This window comes from Protopterus annectens, chromosome 4.part0 (genome assembly GCF_019279795.1).
Source record: "Protopterus annectens isolate FY-2018-M chromosome 4.part0, PAN1.0, whole genome shotgun sequence".
Taxonomy (NCBI): domain Eukaryota; kingdom Metazoa; phylum Chordata; order Ceratodontiformes; family Protopteridae; genus Protopterus; species Protopterus annectens.
Window position 1 is genome coordinate 874,023,716 of NC_056733.1, and position 20,993 is coordinate 874,044,708.

At 42.7% G+C, this 20,993-nt stretch overlaps 2 protein-coding genes and 1 pseudogene across 2 annotated transcripts in view; 1 reads left to right on the top strand and 2 right to left on the bottom strand.

Annotated features, from left to right (window-relative positions):
* The window catches only part of LRRC75B (leucine rich repeat containing 75B), a 508,949-nt gene that overhangs the window by 366,889 nt on the left and 121,067 nt on the right, over nt 1-20,993 (bottom strand). The window lies entirely within an intron of this gene.
* Nucleotides 9,691-9,809, bottom strand: LOC122800536 (annotated as a pseudogene).
* Nucleotides 17,848-20,993, top strand: part of GGT1 (gamma-glutamyltransferase 1) — a gene marked incomplete in the record, with an annotated part of 1,527,627 nt that continues 1,524,481 nt past the window's right edge. The window contains 1 exon segment of the mRNA XM_044068834.1: nt 17,848-18,300.

Sequence of the window (20,993 nt, forward strand, 5' to 3'; positions counted from 1 at the left end):
TGCTACTAGTGACTGATGATACTTTCTTCATATTTATTTATTTTTGTTCTATCACTTGTTGATACTGGCACAATAATACTTATTAATATGTCTCGGTTTATACCTCCCTGATTGAATTCATCTGGCAACCAACTAAATTCCAGCTTTAATGTATATTTTCTGGACACATTACTGAAATTACTATGTGTAACACTGTTTCTACTTCTGTACCAATTAATGTTTATATTTTTTCTGTATCCATGTTCTTATTGAAGCTTTTCTCCCTGGGCCTCAACTGAAAATGGGCTCTTTTAAGCCCAGTGGACTTTCCTGGTAAACAAATACAATCATATAAATAATAAAATAAAAAAAGATATGTTATACATGATGCATGTAAAAGGAAAAAAATGTCAATATGGTTTATTTTCTTTTCTACTGACATATATGTGCAGGTATCTTAAGTGATAATTTAATAAAAGTGTAAAAAAAAACAAGATGAGGTGATAATTGTCCCCCTTGGCCAAGTCCTTCTCTAGTTTTGGACAGACTGTGATGCTGAAGGATAAGTCCAGGAGGTCACATTTCTGCACACCTTGAACCACGTCCGTCATTACCTGGGCAACATCTGTACGTAACAAATGCACTTCCACTAAAAGACCACCAGGAACCACTTCCGTCATTACCTGGGCAGCATCTGTACGTAACAAATGCACTTCCACTAAAAGACCACCAGGAACCACTTCCGTCATTACCTGGGCAGCATCTGTACGTAACAAATGCACTTCCACTAAAAGACCACCAGGAACCACTTCCGTCATTACCTGGGCAGCATCTGTACGTAACAAATGCACTTCCACTAAAAGACCACCAGGAACCACTTCCGTCATTACCTGGGCAACATCTGTACGTAACAAATGCACTTCCACTAAAAGACCACGAGGAACCACTTCCGTCATTACCTGGGCAACATCTGTACGTAACAAATGCACTTCCACTAAAAGACCACCAGGAACCACTTCCGTTATTACCTGGGCAACATCTGTACGTAACAAATGCACTTCCACTAAAAGACCACCAGGAACCACTTCCGTCATTACCTGGGCAACATCTGTACGTAACAAATGCACTTCCACTAAAAGACCACCAGGAACCACTTCCGTCATTACCTGGGCAACATCTGTACGTAACAAATGCACTTCCACTAAAAGACCACCAGGAACCACTTCCGTCATTACCTGGGCAACATCTATGCGTAACAAATGCACTTCCACTAAAAGACCACCAGGAACCACTTCCGTCATTACCTGGGCAACATCTGTACGTAACAAATGCACTTCCACTAAAAGACCACCAGGTCCCAGCATTTTCCCCTTAGGTGTTTCATTAGTGATTGAATCTGCTTCCTTCTACATTATTTGTAATTTCACAGTGTATTTTTACTGAATAAATACTCTCAGGAGATTGACTTTAGCTAAAAATGCACCCATCTTTCTATCCCAGTGGTAGCAAAGTACAGTTGTGTATCTACCATAAATGTAGATGTTCGAGTGTATTCACTGTTGCAGTCATTACTCTTGGGGTTATCCTGCTGGCAGGCTACCCACAGTCATCCTGAATTCCAAAGTCTAGGTCCGGCGTCGGTTGCTGTCGCCCCTTTCCTGACGTCAGTGCGCCAGGGGTATAAAAGATGCAGCCAACGCCATTTTCTTCAGTTTTTCTTGCCCCAGATGTCAGGTGCCCTCAAAATGGTAGGCTATCAATTTGACAAATAATTATGCATGCAGCAAAATAAACATTTTCTTCATCTACAAGCAAATACACCACATAGGTTGTATAGTATAGAGAAGTATAGATAAGTCCCAGTCCAAGAAAAAAGGGGGATGGTGGGTAACCTGGAATGCAACAGTGAATACACTCGAACATCTACATTTATGGTAGGTACACAACTGTACTATGTTCATCGTGTTTCACTGTTGCAGTCATTACACTTGGGTTGAATCCCAAAGCTGAGGTTGAGTGGCTGGGCCTAAATAGGATTAGGAGAGGCTATAAGGCCATGCAGGACTGCATTGGCAAAGCCTGCTCTAGATTTAGAGTAGAGAGGTAAATGGTAGTGCTTAGTAAAAGTGTGCACTGAACTCCAAGTTGCAGCCTCTAAAATGTTTTTGGTTGGAACTCCTCTGAGAAAGGCTGCTGAAGTGGCTGCTGCCCTGGTTGAATGAGGCCTAATGCCCTTGGGCACTGATTTGCCATATTGTGAGTAGCAGAAATGAATACAGTGGCCTATCCATTTTGAAATAGTCTGTTTTGAGATAGGCTTTCCTTGAGATCCTGCAGCATATGCCACTAAGAGTTGCTCAGTCTTTCTGAAAGCTTTAATTCTGTCCAAGTAGAAGCGTAGTTGCCTTTGTATGTCCAAAGAATGCAGGAGTCTCTCACCCTTATTCTGTGGGTTTGGATAGAAGGTAGGCAAATGGATGGTTTGGTTAAGGGCCACACTGGACACTACCTTAGGCATAAATGTTGGGTTCATCCTTAGAGATACCCTGTCTGGATGGAAAATGATGAAAGGTTCCAGAGCCATGAGTGTCTGTATCTCTGAGACTCATCTTGCAGAGGTTATTGCTAAGAGCAGAGCTGTTTTCCAAGATAAGAACTTTACTTCAGCTGTATTGGCTGGCTCAAAAGGCGGCAGTGTGAGTTTTTCCAAGACATAATTGAGGTCCCATGTAGGTATTGGGGCTCTCCTAGGAGGTCTTATGTTTTTGGCCCCTCTGAGGTACTGCCTTAGCAATGGATGAGAAAAAATAGGCGGTTCCGTATTGTAATGAGCTGAAATGGCAGAGGCATGAATTTTAATTCATGAAACGGATAGGCCTTTGTCCAGCATCTCAGTTAGGTATTGTAAAATCTGAGGAATATTAGGTACTCATGTGTCAATTTCTTGTGCCTGGTTCCAACCACAGAATCTTTTCCATTTTTCTGCATAAGATTTTCTGGTACTGGGCCTCCTGGCCTCTAAAATAACATTCATCACTGCTTTAGAGAGAGTTGTGTTTTGAATGGCTACATTATCCGCCATGCTGCCAGATTTAGGGTCTTGAGTTGGCTGTGCAGAATCTGATTGTTTTGCTGGGTCAGTAAGTGAGTAATAAGAGGCAATGTCCAGGCTGGGCCTTGAGCCAAACTTTTTAGGATTGGGTACCAGTGCTGGCGTGGCCAGTGTGGGGCAATCAGAATAATTTTTGGCTTCTCTTGTCTGACCTTTAGGAGTACCTTAGGGAGGAGAGGCAGAGGAGGAAAGGCATATACTGTTAGGCTTTTCCAGCTGAATGATAGAGCATCCACCTTCTATGCTTGCTTGTGATAAGTCCTTGTGCAGAATCTCTGTAGTTGGCTGTTGTGAGGGGAGGCAAATAGATCTATGTCTAGGCATCCCCATTCCTTTGTTATCATGCTGAAGACTTGTGGATCCAGTTTCCACTCGTGGGGATCCATGAGGTTTCTGCTTAGTTCGTCTGCCAGAGTATTTTTCTTTCCTGGCAGGAATTGTGCTTGCAGGTGTACTTGTTAAGTCAATGCTGTGTCCCACAAAGTCATGGCTTGTCTGCAGAGGGGGTAGGAATGTGTGCCTCCCTGCTTGTTTATGTACCACATGACTGTAGTATTGTCCGTCCTTATCAGTAGTTGTCCTGGATGAAGTAGATCCTTGAAAGCTGTCAGGGCATTCTGAACAGCTAGCATCTCTTTTTGATTGATATGTAGATGCATTTGGCTTGTGGGCCACATGCCCTGAAAACATGTTCCTGCTATGTGGGCCCCCCAGGCATAACCTGATGCATCTGTTGTTATTGACTGCCTGGCTGTGGGTAGAGTGAAAGGCTGTCCCTTGTTGAGGTGACAGGCCTGTGCCCACCATCGAAACTCCTGTTGCAGGCAAGGAATGAGGGTAATTAATGTTTCCAGGCTTTGGCAATGTTGATTCCAAACACTTTTTAGGTATCATTGAAGTTTCCTCATATGCAGTCTGGCATATGGAATTAGCAGAATGCAGGATGCCATGAAGCCCAAAGCCTGCAGAATTTATCTTGCAGATAACTGGGTCTTTGTTGCCAACATTTTGAAGTAAGCAGTCAGTTGCCTTTGTTTGTCTGGCATGAGATAAGCCATCTGGGCAGTTGTATTTAAACTTGCGCCCAGGAATATTATCTCTTGAGAGGGTACTAGTTTTGATTTCTTTTCATTTACTGTGTACCCTAGGCAAATTAACAATCTTTTTACGAATGCCAGAAGCTGTAGCAGAATGTCCTTGTTCTCTGCTTGTATAAGGCAGTTGTCTAAGTAAGGATATATTTGAATTCTCCTTTGTCTGCAAAATTTAATAACTGGTGCCAGGCATTTTGTGAAGACCCTGGGCACAGTAGATAAGCCAAAGGTCAGTGCAGAGAACTTATAGTGCATTGAGCCAGCTATGAATCTGAGGAATCTTCTGCAGGATTGTCTGATTGGGATATGCAGGCATGCCTCTTTTAGGTCTAAAGTTACAAGCCAAGCCTTCCTGCCCAGCATGGTCAGAAGCTGCTGTAGAGTTAACATTTTGAATTTTGGAATGTCCAGAAATGTGTTTAGAATAGACAGGTCCAGTATTGGTCTTCAGTCTTTGTCCTTTCTGGGTACCAAGAAAAGTCTTGAGTAAAATCCTTGTCCCTGCTCTCGCTGTGACACTTGCTGAATGGTCCTCATGTTCAAGAGGGACGAAACTTCTTTTTGTGCCTCTGCCCATTGATTGTGTGGTAGGTCTGGCATACCTTTTGCCTTTGGCAGGGTCTGAAAGTGGAACCTGTAGTCCTGGGACACTATATTAAAGACCCATTTGTCCTGGGTGATCATATGCCAATTTTGAAAAAAAAGTGCTAGTTTTTCCCCTAAGGGGGATGCCAAAAGATAAGTGCTTGGTGCTGGCAGAGGCAAGTCATTGGGACTGTTTCCTGTATGGCTGTGACTTGTCTTCTCCACTTTTGGAGGTAGAAGAGCCCCACTGTTTGGGCCTGTATGAGCCCTGGGGCTGATATCTACCTCTGGGGCATCTGTATCTGCCTCTTTGTGGCTTGTCTGACACTGGAAATAACCAATTCTTTGTAGGCCAGTTCCTGCTAAATCTTGGTGGCTGTACCTGTAAGAAATCCTTTACTGTTTGCATAGATTTCGCTTTGTCCTCCATTTTCTTCAAAACCTCCTCTGCTTTAAGACCAAAGAAGGTATCATGCTGTAATGGCGCATCTAATAATTTTGCTTTAACATGATCAGGCAGATTTTGTTCCTTTAACCAAGCATGTCTCCTAATGACAGAACCCATAACTGCGGCCCTGCAAGAGACCTCCAGAGAATCAAAACCACATTGCAATGTATGCTTTCCCACTTGTTCAGTTGCATGCAATAAATCCTGCATTTCCTTATTTTCTGCACAGTCAGAATTTGCCAACATTTTCTGTTTTAGCAGTGACATTAAGTATTGCTGATATTTAATCATATGAAATTGACAATGTAAAGCCCTCACAGCCAAAGTAGCAGAAGTGTAAACTTTTTCCCCCATCTGCCTAATGCCCTTGAATCCCTGTCAGAGGGGATAGGGTTTTTTGCAGTAGCAGCCTTGACCCCTTTGGGACCCTGAGAAATAGTTTCTGGGTCAGCAGCAGGGTTTTTAAAAATAAATTTATGTGAATCTGGAACCCTGTAGTATCTGTCTGGTTTAACAGGGGCTGGAGGTAAAGAGTCAGGAGTTAGGCCGGACTCTGAAAATACATCATCTACAATGTCTAACACAGGGGGAATAGCAAGGGGCCTGTGGTAGTAAAAGAAAATCTCTAAGCCTTTTCTTTGATTCTGAGTAATCTTGGCTCTCCCAGTGGAAGTGCTCCCTCATGGTATGCAGGGTTTCCCCAAAAGAATAATCCTCAAGAGGAGAGGCTGAAGGGATAGATTCTTCAGCATCAGAATCCTCATAGGGAGGAAGAGAGTATTCCTGTACAGAAGAGGAGTCAGAGGAAATGGAAACCTGATCTGAAAAGTCATAATCTGTCTCTTGCCTAGGCCTCTTGTCAGGAGGGGGATGGGAACCCCTGATTAAGGTAATTAGGTCTTCGGCCATTTTGAGCATCTGTTTTTTAGGCATGGAAGTCTGTCCTGGAGAATGCTGTACTTGTTTCTTTGTCTTTAAAGCTGCTTTAGTCTTTGCTTTGGAAGCTGAAGTAGTCTTTACATATAGCTGTGTAGGTCTGAAAACACCCTCAGAAGCCGATGCCTGCTCAGCGGCTCTGGACCCATCTGAGGGAATGGTTTCTGAGTGTCCAATACCTTGAGTATCCAGAGGCCTAGCTGGCTCCACATGGGAGTCGTCAGCGGCCTGTGGCTCTGAGGTAGCGGGTGTCAGGGGCTGTGAAAGCGCCTCACTGAGAACCGGCGACTGGCTTAGCGGAAGCCTTGTCATCGATTTTGGATCTTGGATGCCTGTCCTTTTCTTTTTCCTTGCATTTTTTAGAAACTCCGGTCATCGGCTGTTCCGACGGCATTATATAATTGAATCTTCGGCCAAAGTAATGAAAAGCAAAATCGTACCGATGCTTAATAGTGCGTTGGTTAAATCTAGCACAAAACCGACAGCTAGCAATGTTGTGATCAGGGCCTAGACAAGGAATATAGTAAGAATGAAAATCCTTATGAGGTATTTGCTTCCCACAAGAAATGCAATTGTTAACTTTTTCTGACATTGGTCTGGAGCAAGAAAAAAGTTTCCCCAACGGGGTACTTAGCTTTAATGAAGACTTTGGATCTGAAATTCGTCTGTGAAAATCTCAGGAGTCGGCCAACCGGTACTTGCGAACTGCTTTTGCTTCGGGCACCGCGCAGCAAGAAAGACTGAAGAAAATAGCGTCGGCTGCATCTTTTATACCCCTGGTGCACTGACGTCAGGGAAGGACAACAGCAACCGACGCCGGACCTAGACTTTGGAATTCAGGCCGACTGTGGGTAGCCTACCAGCAGGATAACCCCAAGAGTAATGACTGCAACAGTGAAACACGATGAACATCTTCCTCAGTACATAAACTTTCATAAAGACTCTTGAAAGCAGCAGCGATTGCTCTTGGATCTTCTACTTCTTTTCCTGTCTCCATATCAGTGACATTGATTCCTACCGGGGACCTCACACTAACAAAATGTTAAACAGCAGTGGTCAGACTGCACAAGAATCTGTTTTTATTGCTCTGATTCCTACCTTCTTCTTGTACTTGGTTATGCTTCCCACGTCTTGATAATCTTTTCAGAGTTTCAATTCATGAGGTCCACTGAATTAAGCAATCTGAAATTGCCAAAGTCTGCTGCTAATGCTGCCCAGTGTGAGTACTGCTATATGGTGCTGAGTCTGCTGCCTGTAGTTAAGTACTGCTATAAAATGCTGAGTCTGCTGCCTGTAGTAAGTACCACAGTACAGTGATGAGTCTGATGCCTGTAGTAAGTATTGCTGTACAGTGCAGAGTCTGCTGCCTGCAGTAAGTACTGCTATACAGTGCTGAGTCTGCTGCCTGTAGTAAGTACCACTATACAGTGCTGAGTCTGCTGCCTGTAGTAAGTACCGCTGTACAGTGCTGAGTTTGATGCCTGTAGTTAAGTACCACAGTATAGTGATGAGTCTGCTGCCTGTAGTAAGTATCACTGTACAGTGCTGAGTCTGCTGCCTGCAGTAAGTACTGCTATACAGTGCAGAGTCTGCTGCCTGTAGTAAGTACTGCTATACAGTGCTGATTCTGTTGCTTCTTATAAGTATGACTATACAGTGCTGAGTCTGCCGGCTGTAGTAAGTACCACTATACAGTGCTGAGTCTGCTGCCTTTAGTAAGTACCGCTATACAGTGCTGAATCTGCTGCCTGTAGTAAGTACCGCTATACACTGCTGAGTCTGCTGCCTGCAGTAAGTGCCGCTATACAGTACTGAGTCTGCTGTCTGTAGTAAGTACCACTATACAGTGCTGAATCTGCTGCCTGCAGTAAGTACTGCTATACAATGCTGAGTCTGCTGCCTGTAGTAAGTACCACTACAGAGTGCTGAGTCTGCTGCCTGTAGTAAGTACCACTATACCGTACTGTCTGCCGCCTGTTGCAAGTACCACTATAGAGTGCTGAGTCTGCAGTACCACTATATAGTGCTGAGTCTGCTGCCTGTAGTAAGTACCACTATACAGTGCTGTAATAAGTACTGCTATACAGTGCTGAGTCTGCTGCCTGTAGTAAGTACTGCTATACAGTGCTGAGTCTGCTGCCTGTAGTAAGTACCGCTATACAATGCTGTCTGCTGCCTGTTGTAAGTACCACTACAGAGTGCTGAGTCTGTTGCCTGTAGTAAGTACCACTATACAGTGCTGTGTGCTGCAAATGCCAGGAGTGTGTACCACTGTCGAGTGCTGCGTACTGCCAATGTCATAAGGTGTCAGTATCTCTATGCAATGCTAAATTTACTGCAGATTCTGCCTGAAAGGGGTATCTCTGTACATTGCTAAGTCTACTGCAAACACTTCAAGCAGTGGGTATTGCTATATAGTGCTAAGTCTACTGTAAATGCTTCAGGGAGAAAGTACCACTATACTGTGCTAAGTTTGCTGCAAAAGGTTCCTGGAGTATTGCTATATAATGGTAAGTGCTTTAAACAGAAGTTGTTACTGCATACTTCTAATATTCTCAAATGTCTCTTGTACAACAGCAGCTGGGGGGAGGGGGTGCAAACCTACAGACAGTCTGAAACTTCACCACCCCAATTAAAGATCTTCTACAAGTGACCTGAGATTTCTGAATCACTCTCTTTCTTTGTTTTAAGTTTACTAAGAAAGTAGGATGTTTGTTTAGCATTCAGGCAGACTCTCTTTTCCTATGTCTGTCTGCCCTATGAGGCAGTTACAAGTTACAGTCAAAATACAATGTTAACCTTTCCAGGATGACACACCTTGTATCACTGCTACTGTATCCTTAGGGTTCTTCCTCTCTTATTATTAAGAAGCAGAGAAAGAAACTCTCCTGTGACTGCCAAAGGTGGTTTCAAAAACTAAGCAAGTGTGTGTAAAAACTGAAACACACCACCACAGGCTACTAAAAATGCTCTTCAGAATAAAATAAAAACTTTAATTGTTAAGACTTAAATTGAGACGTAAAGCAATAAAACAAAGTCCTTGATGATTTGTATATGATGAGCACTTTCAGCTAAAAGCCTTCCTCAGATCATAAAGAATCAGATTCCACAGGGCTAAGGTAAATGAATGAAATACTAATCATGTGGCTAAATTCAAGCCAACACCTTTTTTTTCAAAGCAATGAGTTCACAGCCAATCAGAGACCTTGAAGGAAACACACCTTTAAGTTGCCAAGTAAAGGCAATTTCCTTCAAGAAACAGCACATACCAAGCTAAGGCAGCCTTGTCAACACTAATCAATGTTGATGTTACTTCAGTTTTTTCTTCCCCAGTAAATACTTAGGATTTATATGACTACTTAGGGCTTGTATAAGATCAGTCCTTTTTGACTGAAACGTAACAAAAGATCTAATTCCATTACTGAAACAGTCATTAATTAATTTCTCTTGGTTCAAACTGTCAGTCAAAATAAAGGACATAAAGACATAGTGGAAATTGACTTCTTGTGCTGATAATAACAAACTCCATGGGGTTACTGGTTCAGCATCTGGTATTCACAGGCAGTGTCCCATCCAAGTACTAACCAGACCTGACCCTGCTTAGCTTCCAAGATCAGACAAGATCAGGCGCATTCAAGGTGGTACAGCCATACAAGCAAAATCTGCTATTTTTTTTGTAAAATAGATACATACCAAGCTAGAACAAGATATGTAACATACAGACTTAATAATCAAGAAAGATAATTGATTACATCACAAACAGTGCTTATCCTGTCCCTGGTACCCAACTGTTAATCTCAGTGCATGGCTGCTACAGGAATTATTTCTTTATACCCGACTGGGTATATGTCCATTTTTCAGCGGAGGCCCAGGGAGAAAAGCTCCACATACCAAAAAAGAGACAGTACATACATCACTGAGTAATAAACACAAGCAGACATGTTTAGAAAAATATAGACAAAGAATACTGGCAGATATCAATATACACAATGTGCAGACCTACATCAGATTGGCAGACGTATCAGAAAATGTGAACATAGAATACAATCATATCTCATAATTCACAATGCTTAGACATTCAGATGCTATGAGACATAGACACCTGGCTAAACAGCAGGTTGGTTAGCAAGACCTGTATTAGTGAAGTTGTTAGTCAGGTTTAGAACAAGAGCGCAGCCAATGAGATGTGAGGTATTTTTTGAGTTCTTTTTTAAATAGGGGTAGTGAGGTTTCCTTGGTAATGGTAGTAGGGAGTAGATTCCAGATTTTACCAGTTGAGTTGGCAAATACAGCATCGCCTGCAGAGTTGTTGGATTTTTGGGTCAGTATCATTAGTTTATCAGCTGAGCATAATGGCCTGGGGGCACTATGAGGGGTGAGAATATTTTTGAGGGCAGGGGTGTTATCAGGTTGATGGAGTATTTTATGTGTTACTATAAGCTGGTTGAACTGTAGAAGGGTAGGATTCTCTAGCCATCCTAGTGCTTTGAGGTTCTGGCAATGGTAGGTCCTAAAAGCCATGGCAGTAGCAAAGCTGGCTATATGATTGTAACATCCTGATAATTTGTTGAGATTGGTTTTGGACAAGTTGGTGAGTACAGGGGAGGCATACATAAGGGTAGAGAGGAGGTGTGATCTTGCAATAGCTACCCTAGCTGTGGGGGGGGGGGGGTGAGGAAATGTTTGGTTCTGTACAGGTAGCCATGTTTTTTTGTTGACGGACTTAATAGTGTGATTGACATGTTTATCAAATTTAAGGTTTTTGTCTATTATTACACCTAGAAGCTTTGTATGGTCATCAGGGGAGATAACGGTGTCATTGCTAGATTTGATGCTGAAGGAAGGAGGAGAAATTCTACTGTTAAGGGAAGAAAAGTAGTAGCTTGGTTTTGTCAGGATTTAGAAGCAGGTGGCGATTAGCTAGCCATGTTTTTACCGTGCTGAAAGTGGTCTGGGTGAGGGTTAGAAGTTATGTAGGAGAGGAAGCGGAGCATATTACCATTGAGTCATCTGCATATTGGATGCTGGTGGCTCCTGGGATGGTGGTGTGCAGATGATTGATAAAGATAGAGAAAAGAAGGGGACCTAGTATGGACCCTTGTGGGACACCTAGGGTTAGAGGAAGTTGGGATGACAGCTTGCTCTGCCATAAGACATCCTGCTGTCTACCGTTTAGGTAGGAGTGAAACCACTGTATTGCGTGTTGGTCTAAACCGATGGTTTGTAGGGTATTGAGCAGTAGCTGATGGTTAACCAACCATATCAAAAGCTTTTGAGAGATCTAGGAAAAGTGCTGAAGATAGTTTGTTGCTGTTACGATGAAGATTGATGACATTAGAGAAAGATAGAAGAGCCGTGGTGGTACTGTGGAATGGCCTAAAGCCATGCTGAGAGTCGGCAAGCTTTCCGTTTTGAATAAGAAAGTGCATGATTTGCTTGTGTCTGCATCTTTCCAAGATTTTAGCTAGTGGTGAAAGAATGACTATAGGTCTAATTCTGTGGAACTTCCTCCTTTATGGAGAAGTATAACGTGATATTTTCCGATCCTTCTGAGATGGATCTGTTGCTCAGAACAGAAATGGGAAGTGCTATGGCATCAGCTGCTTTTTGAAGATATTCAGCTGGGAGGTGGTCGGCAGCTAGTGTAGTAGGTTTTAGCTTTTTGAGTAAGGTCCAGAATAGGGTGGTAGGTACGGTTTGAAAGGTAAAAGTGGGTTGGGTGCTGGGTGGATCAGGGCTAGATGTGCTAGAGCTGGTGTTTGTGACCGATGGAGTGAGATGTGTAGCTAGAGCCTGGATAGTTTCAGTAAAGAAGGAACTGAAGCTGTTTGCAATTTCTACAGGGGATTTATCAAGGACAGCTCATGGGGTAGGAGTGGCGGAATGGCCTGGGTGGAGAAGATTGTTAATACCAGCCCAGAACTTTTGAGGTTTTAGCTGACATTTTTGTTGTAGGAGGGTGTAGTGATTTTTTTGTCTAGAATGACAGATTTTTTTGGTCTGGTTCCTTAGCTGCCGGTATCGTACTTGATCCATAGGGGCTTTGGTAACATACCACCTGGCCCAGGCGTTGTTTCTTAGTTTAATTTTGTTTTTTGTTTCTTTAGATAGCCACGGTGCAACTGAGGCTTTTACATGGATGGTACAGGTAGGAGCATGGTGGTTAAGTATAGCCAGAAATCTGGTGTTGAAGTACTCAACTGCTTCTTGTAATGGGAGTCATTTTAAGACATTCCAATGACATGCTTTGAGTTCTTTTTTGGACGTTGTTAAGGTTAAAGTTCCTGACGTTTCGTATAGTTTTGTAGGTGGGCTATTTGGGAATGTCGGCTTTGAGCCTAATAATATAGGTAAGGCAGTGATCACTTAGATCATCAGGTAATGTACCTGACTTGTACTTTTGGGGGTGGCTGTTAATAAGTATCCAGTCAAGGATACTATCTTTGACTCTATTTTTGCTAAATCTGGTGGGGGTGGCAATAATCTGAGTAAACCCATGGAGGTTTAAATGGGTGGAGGGAGTTTCAGAGGAACAGGTGTTCCAATCAGTGTTAAAGTCCCCCAAGACAATGGTTTTCTGGGGATAGTTAGAAGCTAGCCAATGTAAGATATTTTCTAGAGTATTATCATTTATTATTTATTTAACATTTGTTTGCCAGTATAGTCTGATTGGACAACAAGTGTCCACTTTCAGCGGAGTCCTGGGGAGAAAAACTCCATAAGTTTACAGAGAGAAGAAAAATTTACAAAAGAGACATTGCAAGTAGTAGCATACAGATTGCAGACTTTATAGCCATTAGTATACAATAAGAGGATATTCCTCCTTTTGGTTGAAAATACAAGTGTACAAATATACAATGGAAGTAGATAAGAACCTGGTAAAGCATTGCAAGATATTTCACAATTGAATAAGAGTATATAAATGTTTAAGTTCTCCATATATACATTCAAGCAAATATACATGTAAGAGTATATATACATATATATGCATACACATATATACATACATACATAACATACACATATATACACATATACACACACACACACACACACACACACATACATATCTATATATCTATATATATATATATATATATATATATATATATATATATATATATATATGTATATATATCTACACACACACACACACACACACACACACACACACACACACACACACACACACACACACGTACATGCACTTACAGGTTACTGCTCACACATTTATAGGTAGAGTTAGATGGTGTTGTTTGTGTTGTCCAGGACAGATGTGGTGTAGAAACAGTAAGTGGACGAAGCTTTAGGGGGTCAATTACAGTGACACTTCACTCATACTGCTTCAGTGGCAATGTGGTGATCAAACGAGAGGTTGCTGTCAACCTGTGTTCCCAGATCTCTTATAATGCCTTCTGTGTTCAGTGGACTACCATCAATGTGGTAGTTCATGGGAACTGGGTTTTTCCCAAAGAGGGTGACGACGCATTTTTTGGCATTGAGCTTAAGGCCATGGTTCTGACACCAGTCGTTGGTCTCAAGTGAGGCCATTCTGTAGGATGTCAACATCTCTTGGGGAGTTAATAATAGCTCCCAACTTGCAATCGTCTGCAAACTTTATCAGTCCTTCGTGTTGGCCTGGACTTCAGAGAAGTAGATACCGAACAGGAGAGGACCCAGGACAGAACCCTGTGAGACTCCACTGGTGACTAGTCGGCAGTCTGACTTGGAGTCAGCTACTTTCACACTATGGGTTCTATCTGTGAGCCAATCTGCAACCCACCTAGTTATACAGAGGTTGATGCCAAGCTTAGTGAGTTTTTCTATGATTCCTGAGTGGGGAATGGTATCAAAAGCCTTGGTCAGATCAAGGTAGGCTGTATGAACCACCTTGCCTTCATCCACAGCTCTGGTGACTGAATCAAAGAAGTCGACCAAGTAGAGCAGGCATGCTCTACCCTTCACAAAACCAAACTGTGTGGGATCCAGAGTTTGGAGATTCCCTATATCCTTGTTTATTAGGTCCATGATGATGCGTTCCATAGCTTTGCATATCAGACTTGTCAGGCTAATGGGGCGATAGTTCCTAGGGTCTGTAGTCGCTCCTCTTTTGTGGAGAGGGATGACTGTAGCAATGCGCCATTCGGTAGGGACAAAACCTGAGTTGAGGCTGTGACTGAACAGGGCACACAGGTGAGGTGCCAGTTCATTCTTTAGTTAATGTAGAACACAACCAGGGATATTGTCAGGTCTCATAGAAGCTGTATTCTTGGCCTTGGACAGCGCTGTTTTAACCTGTGCATCAGTAATACTGGGTGCCTGGCAATCTACTGGTACTGTGATTGGTCCTTTGAGGGGGGAGAGAGGGGTAAAGTTGGCACTGAATCTGTCAGCCAGTATACTGCCACTGTCTGTTGGCTTAGTATAGGAGGTACCATTGTGCAGTAGCTTAGAGCAAATCTGGGTATTGCTATGGAGATTCTTTACATAACTATAGAAGGCCTTGTGGTTTTCTTTACTATCTCCTGCAATTCTGTTTTCATAGCTAGCTTTAGAGGATTTGATGAGGGATCTCAACTTTTTGTTGAGGCTGATGAGGGAGTTTTTCCAGTCTTGGGACTTCACCTTATTCCGCATCAGTTTTCTCCTTCTGTTGTAAAGTTTGTTTATGGCAGGGGACCACCCGATTGGCTTTCTTTTTTTGGAGGAGAGCGCCTTGGTTCTATTGGGTATGGCGAGATCCATGCATTTGTGTATGTGTTCTTACAGTGCACTGGTGTATGATTCTACGGTCACGCAACTATTCTCCATTTGCATGGGTGCCGTGAAGTTAGCCACATCTGTTTTTAGGAGCCCAAAGTTAGCTTTGAAGAAGTTTTCCTGGTGGTTACCTTTGCGAGGGGGGGTGGATTTCCAAGGTGATTAGTTTGTGGTCGGAGGAGTTGACTACTGGTGTAGAGCAACATTCGCCCATGTTACTAATGACCAGGTTAAGGATGCTGCTACCTCTAGTGGTGGTAAGAACAAGCTGGTCCAGGGCATTGGAATTAATGAACTTCAGGAAACGTTGGGCAAGTGTATTGGTACATGAGTAGTTTACCCAGATAATGGAGGGGTAGTTGAAGTCGCCTAGTAAGAGAGTATTAGGTTGGACCCTAATATTCTTCAGGGTGCTTAGGAACATGGAGTGCAAGTCTTAGGACATGGTTGGAGACCTATAGCAGGCTACGACCTGAATCGCTGTCTTACCCAATGTTAGCTGCACCTGCAGTATCTCTGATGCATTATGTTGGGCTACCAGTCTGGAGGTGTGCGCATATTTTATGAATATGGAAACACCACTGCCTTTGGAGCTTCGGTCCAAGTTTTGGGGCCGAAAGGTGTGGAATGAGTTATAGCCTGGTAGTGCAGGGGTGCTTTCTGCTGCCTTGAACCAGGTCTCTGTTACAGCAAAAATGTCGATGTTCTCCAGTTTAAGGAGTGCTTCGAGTGAGTGGAGTTTGAGATTTAACAGCATGACCCTCAGATTGCATTTGTTTGTAGCTGTTACTGTGACAATGGTCTTTGGAACACCACCTAAAAAGGCACTATAGGGGTTGCAAGAGCCTCGGCCAGTATCTGGAAGCCCAGGGGTGACAGATGCAGGCCATCTCTGGCAAAGTATTGAAGTCTGTTAATCATGTCATCCCAGGCAGACAGATACTGGATCCCCTTAGAATGACACCAGAAACTTAGCAAATTGTTGAAATCAATCATTTTCTGCGTGTACTGTGGTATAATTCTGGGTGATGGTAGGATGCTGCTCAGGGCTAGGGTCATACCCGCCTGGGCTACATAATCCGAGAGCTCCTCCATGTCTCTTTTCATGTAGTCCAGGGATGTACGTCTCAGGTCATTCACACCCACATGTACAATGACAGAGTCATATTTGTACCTGTTGTTGAGGGACCTGGGTGCATGAGTTATGTGGCGGATCTTGGCATCAGACAGGCAGATGACTGTTACCTTCTCCTTATTCAACCTAGTGAGTGGGACATCATTGTGCCTCACTATCGAGTCACCTATGACTAATGTGTTGGCCATGCTGTTTTGCCTTAGGGGCTTTGGTTGAGTGGCACTCTCTTTAGGAGAGTTATGTATCTTGTGATTAGTGTTGTGTTGTGGTGGTCGAGTTCATGTCTGCCTTGGAGGTCTCTGCTGCTTGGGTAGATTTTTATTGAGAGTCTTCACGACGGTGGGTGTGTGGTTTGTGTTTTTATGTGAAGGCATTGCTGATGTGTGTTCTGGAGGGCTTTGTGTTCCATGTGGTGTGGTGCAAATGTTGACCTTCTCCTTTTGCCAAGCTATTCCGGTCTTGGCTGGAGAGTGCATGGCTTCCAGTTTGGATATATAAGTGCATCTCTCGCAAGTCTGAGTGTTGGAAGGTAAGAGGAGAGGGTTGTCGGTGTACATGAGGCAGTTGCTACATTGCCTCAGGAAGCCCAGGTTCACCAGGTTAATAGGAGAAAGCACAGGGAACTGACCTTTAGACATGCCTGGAGGGGTGGGCATTGATAATAAGTATTGGATTTGTTTTCTTGTAGAACGTTTAGTGCTGGTAGTCCTTTTGTGTGCTACAATAATTGCTACAAGAAGTCTGGTAAAGTGCTAGACTAATAAGCTAGTAGAAGTGCAGGAGAGGAGAGAACTAGTAGATCTAAGGAAAAAATGAAGATCAGACTCTGGCAACGCTCAGAAGCTTACAAACAGTCCTGGATACCGCAAGTCTGTATCTGAACTAGACTAGTTACAGGAAAGGCGGGAAACAAGCGCAAATGTGGGCTTTTAAACCAGAAAGTTGAGAGAGATGGAAAAACTGTCCAAACGGCCAATAAACTACAATTTCTGGGCCAGGAACCACTCCTCTTGTGGTAGATAGGCTACCTAGTGCTTACTACTCCCACTGATAAGCTAGAAGGCTTCCCTCCAACAAAGAAAGCCTTTCTGTAGAAGTTACAGATCTGTTGGGTTTACTAGAATTTTCATGTAAACAAGCTGATATACGAAATCACTTGTAGTTAGCTAACAGCAATTCCATCTGCTGAAGTGCAATTCTAGGCCACTGTGTTGCAGTATTGCTATATTTTGCTGTCTTAGCTCTGGTTATGCTCTCAAACGGTGTGTGAGTGTGTGTGTGTGTGTGTGTGTGTGTGTGTGTGTGTGTGTGTGTGTGTGTGTGTGTGTGTGTGTGTGTGTGTGTGTGTGTGTGTGTGTGTGTGTGTGCGTGTGCGTGTGTGTGTGTGTGTGTGTGTGTGTGTGTGTGTGTGTGTGTGTGTGTGTCTAAACAGAAAAAAAATCAAAGTAATAGGCTAACCTTTCCAAATGAGCTTTATCCAAACATAATTGTTTTACTTCAGTGTCATAGCAAATAGTAAAATCAGACATGTACTTTGGTGTAAGTTTTGAATGACAGCAGGGCAAAAGGTTACTCAGGGTCACTCTTATGGAAGGAAAACGGGAACGAATACATTGTCCTGAATACTCTGATTAAATTCTGCCCAAGGGTTTCTCAAAGTGCCTCTTCTTCAGAGAACAAGGAAACTATGTATGCAGAGAACTGACTGAACCTGTATAGTCAAACTTCCAGTTGACAGCTTTCAGGAACTGCAGTGGCATGTTTGTTCTAGATGCTTCTTGCAACTGGCATTCACAGCCCGCAGGGGCAGACACTCCTCTGCCTTCCACTGCACATATTCAGATTACAGATTGTTACTTCTGTACAATAATCATACACGTGCTGTGGTGGCTTTGTATTTTAGCCTATAAGCTATCAAGACCTTATCAACGGGTCTTCGGAAATCATAACAAAGGGACACAGACTTATTTTGCAATCTAATGTGTTTAACAACACCAGATCTCCTGAAGTTAAACTTGAGAAACCTTTGCACAGGCTTTGGTAGAATGATTTTGAATGGTTTTAAGTGATTGTAAATGGTTTTAATTTAAAGCAGCAAAACGAACCTGAGGGCAAAATCAACGTGATAAGTGTAATTTATGGCATCTGAGAGCTGACGTGTAGTTTGATATGGTAGCTGATGTTTAGTGCACTTGTTGTCTGGAATCCTCTGCTTTGAAGGGTAACACCGAATACCAACAACAAATTACAGGTAAGCTTTTTTTTAAGCCATACTTTTTCTCTGCTCTCTCTCAACTATTTCTGACTTCTACAATTTTGTCTTTTTCATACAAAACACAAAAAACGATACATAAAGTAGTCCCTTGATATATGACTTGGAGAAGTTAAGGCAGCAGTTCCTATGTGACTTTACGAACCTTTTATATCTCCTGCAGGCAAATAGCATTTCCTTGTTTCTCCTTCACTAGCAGATTGCTTAGTGTGTGTAAAAACCTGTGCACTAGCAAACTGACCTGGAGGTTAAGTATAGCCAACTAAAATAAAAACAATACATACATGCAGCCATCCTGTGTTGTGCATGTGCGTGTGTGCATGCATACGTGTGTTAGAAGATCCTGTTATGTCACCTACTCTGGCTTTTTCTACCTTTTGGGCAAACTGAAGATGCTGGTTAGCTGATCACATTTTTCCTTACCCTAAAAAGTGATGCATTTGAACTCTTCCCCAATTACATCAACAAGGAGGCTGATCTTTCTGTTTTCCTCTGTGTAAAAACAAAACAAAACAGTAATAATTCCCTGACTTCATTCGTTTATCATTATATGCCTGTAACCTTGTTAGGAAAGCAGGAAAGTTATTACTTCTATCTGTGTAAAAAAATAAATCACCCCATTGCCCTCAGCTGCCCTCTCGTTTGAAATTTCTAATGAAATGTACAGTACTGTGACAGATGAAAGCTCTAAACAACGGTGTTATTAAAGTTTTAATACTTCCCGTTTCCAGGTGATTTGCAAGTGTTTTTTTTTTCCTTTTCCAATTTGATTTCCTTGTTTCTGTAAATCTTTTTTTTTTCATTAAGTAAGTAGTTAGGGAGTTTTACCTTTGTAGCTAAACAGACAATATAGTTGACTGAAGTCTTCGGTATAATATGTAGATTTTTAAGATACTTCTGTATCACTAAAGCAAAGTAGAATTTAAATTTCCCACATCTGATCACAGCCTGTTGTTTTTAAGCTTTTACATCTTCTTTACATACAGTGACATAGATATTACACCTTCACAGCTCTTACCTTTTGTAGATTGTATGACTACCTCTAAAACAAGTTTACTCTATAACATTTTTAGTCCTTCCTTTGAGAAGATATGGTTACAGAAACACAGTTAAACCTATAAAAAGTGCAACTATATGTGCTGTGTACAAATAATGCCAGGTCAGTATGGAAGTAAATCCAGTAGACTGGTAGGATTTTAAATATACTGAAGCAAGATATAATGTTCTGGTAAGTACCTTACACAGATGCCCCACCTTACTTCAGGGAAGAATTAAGGAAAAGTGAAACAGATGGACATAATACACAGTACTGTATCTTTCCAGACAAGAGGCTTAGGGGTTGACAATTGTTTATATTTATATGCTGTTTCTGCCCCCCCCCCTCATTTCCTCATGTGACCATCGTCAAACCTTGCTTTCCTGCTAGACCCCTTCCTTCTCTCACATTTTTGGTGGATGCCAGGTAAAAATGTCATGAGTTAGGGAACTTGGCAATCAGTGCTGCAAGGAGGGGGTGACTGGGAGATTTCTGATTACTCCCTACTGCCTTCCTCCAGTTGTCCATCAAACAAATTGGGAATGCTATAAGTTCGACTCCAGCTGTCCATCAAACAAGTTGGGAATGCTATACGTTTGGCTGCAGCTGTCTATCAAACAAGTTGGGAATGCTAGATGTTCGGCTCAAATGCGCACATTTTTCAGCTGGTCTTGTGCTTATAGGTCGCTGTTCATATTCAGCACCACTCCAAGTCTTACCCCAAGACACTGCCCTTACAAGTCAACTCACTCCCCCCCCTGGGATAAGTGATCCAGCATTGGCCAATCACCCTCCTTGCTCCTTACAATACTCCTTCATCTCTTGGATTACTTTTAGCTGGGCCACATTTGGGGCTCCATCCCTCTCTATCATACAGCTGAAAGTAGTAGACAGTAGTGACGGAATGTCTTGCACAAATGTCTTCCAGCTGCTACTATGGTGTGAGACGGAATGGTCTGAAAAGAGGCATTCTGAACAAGGGTGCAAAGTGGTGGATTACCTCTTACGATCCCTTTAAAAACGAAATAAAAAACTTATCACTATCTACATTTATTTTATTTATTTATTTATCCTTTGTTCACTGGGTTATTCCCACTAGGTTAGAGGCCTCTTTTCAGGGGAGACCCAAAGTGGTATTTATACTACTGGGGTAAATTTGGCCAGGACACCAGAGAACTTCCCCGGTACCGTATGATCTTTTGCATCCATCTGAGCTACCGCCAACTTATACAGATGGGGTCTTGGTTTAATGTCTCATCCGAAGGAAAGCACACTCAGGAGTGCAAGAACCCCCAGTATGCTGCACTGCAGAGTCAGCAATCCATCTACCTGCTGTGGGAACAGAACCTACCTCCTTGTGCACCAAATGTGAGTGTACTACCTATTTTGCCACTGACACTAAAATGCACTTGTGTGTTAACCACCTTGGCAGTGTCTGCCCAGCAGATTGAACCTTCCCCTCTGCTGCCATAAGGTTTATAAAGAACCAATTTGTTTGTGTGAACCATGTCACTTTGTCACTGCAGCATGGGCCGACTATGGAAAAATAAGTCCGCACAGACCTTCTGTCCTTTTTCTGCTGTTGTGGGACAAAGGCGGCTTGTAGGTGAACACAGTGGTTCAAAGTAGCATCCGA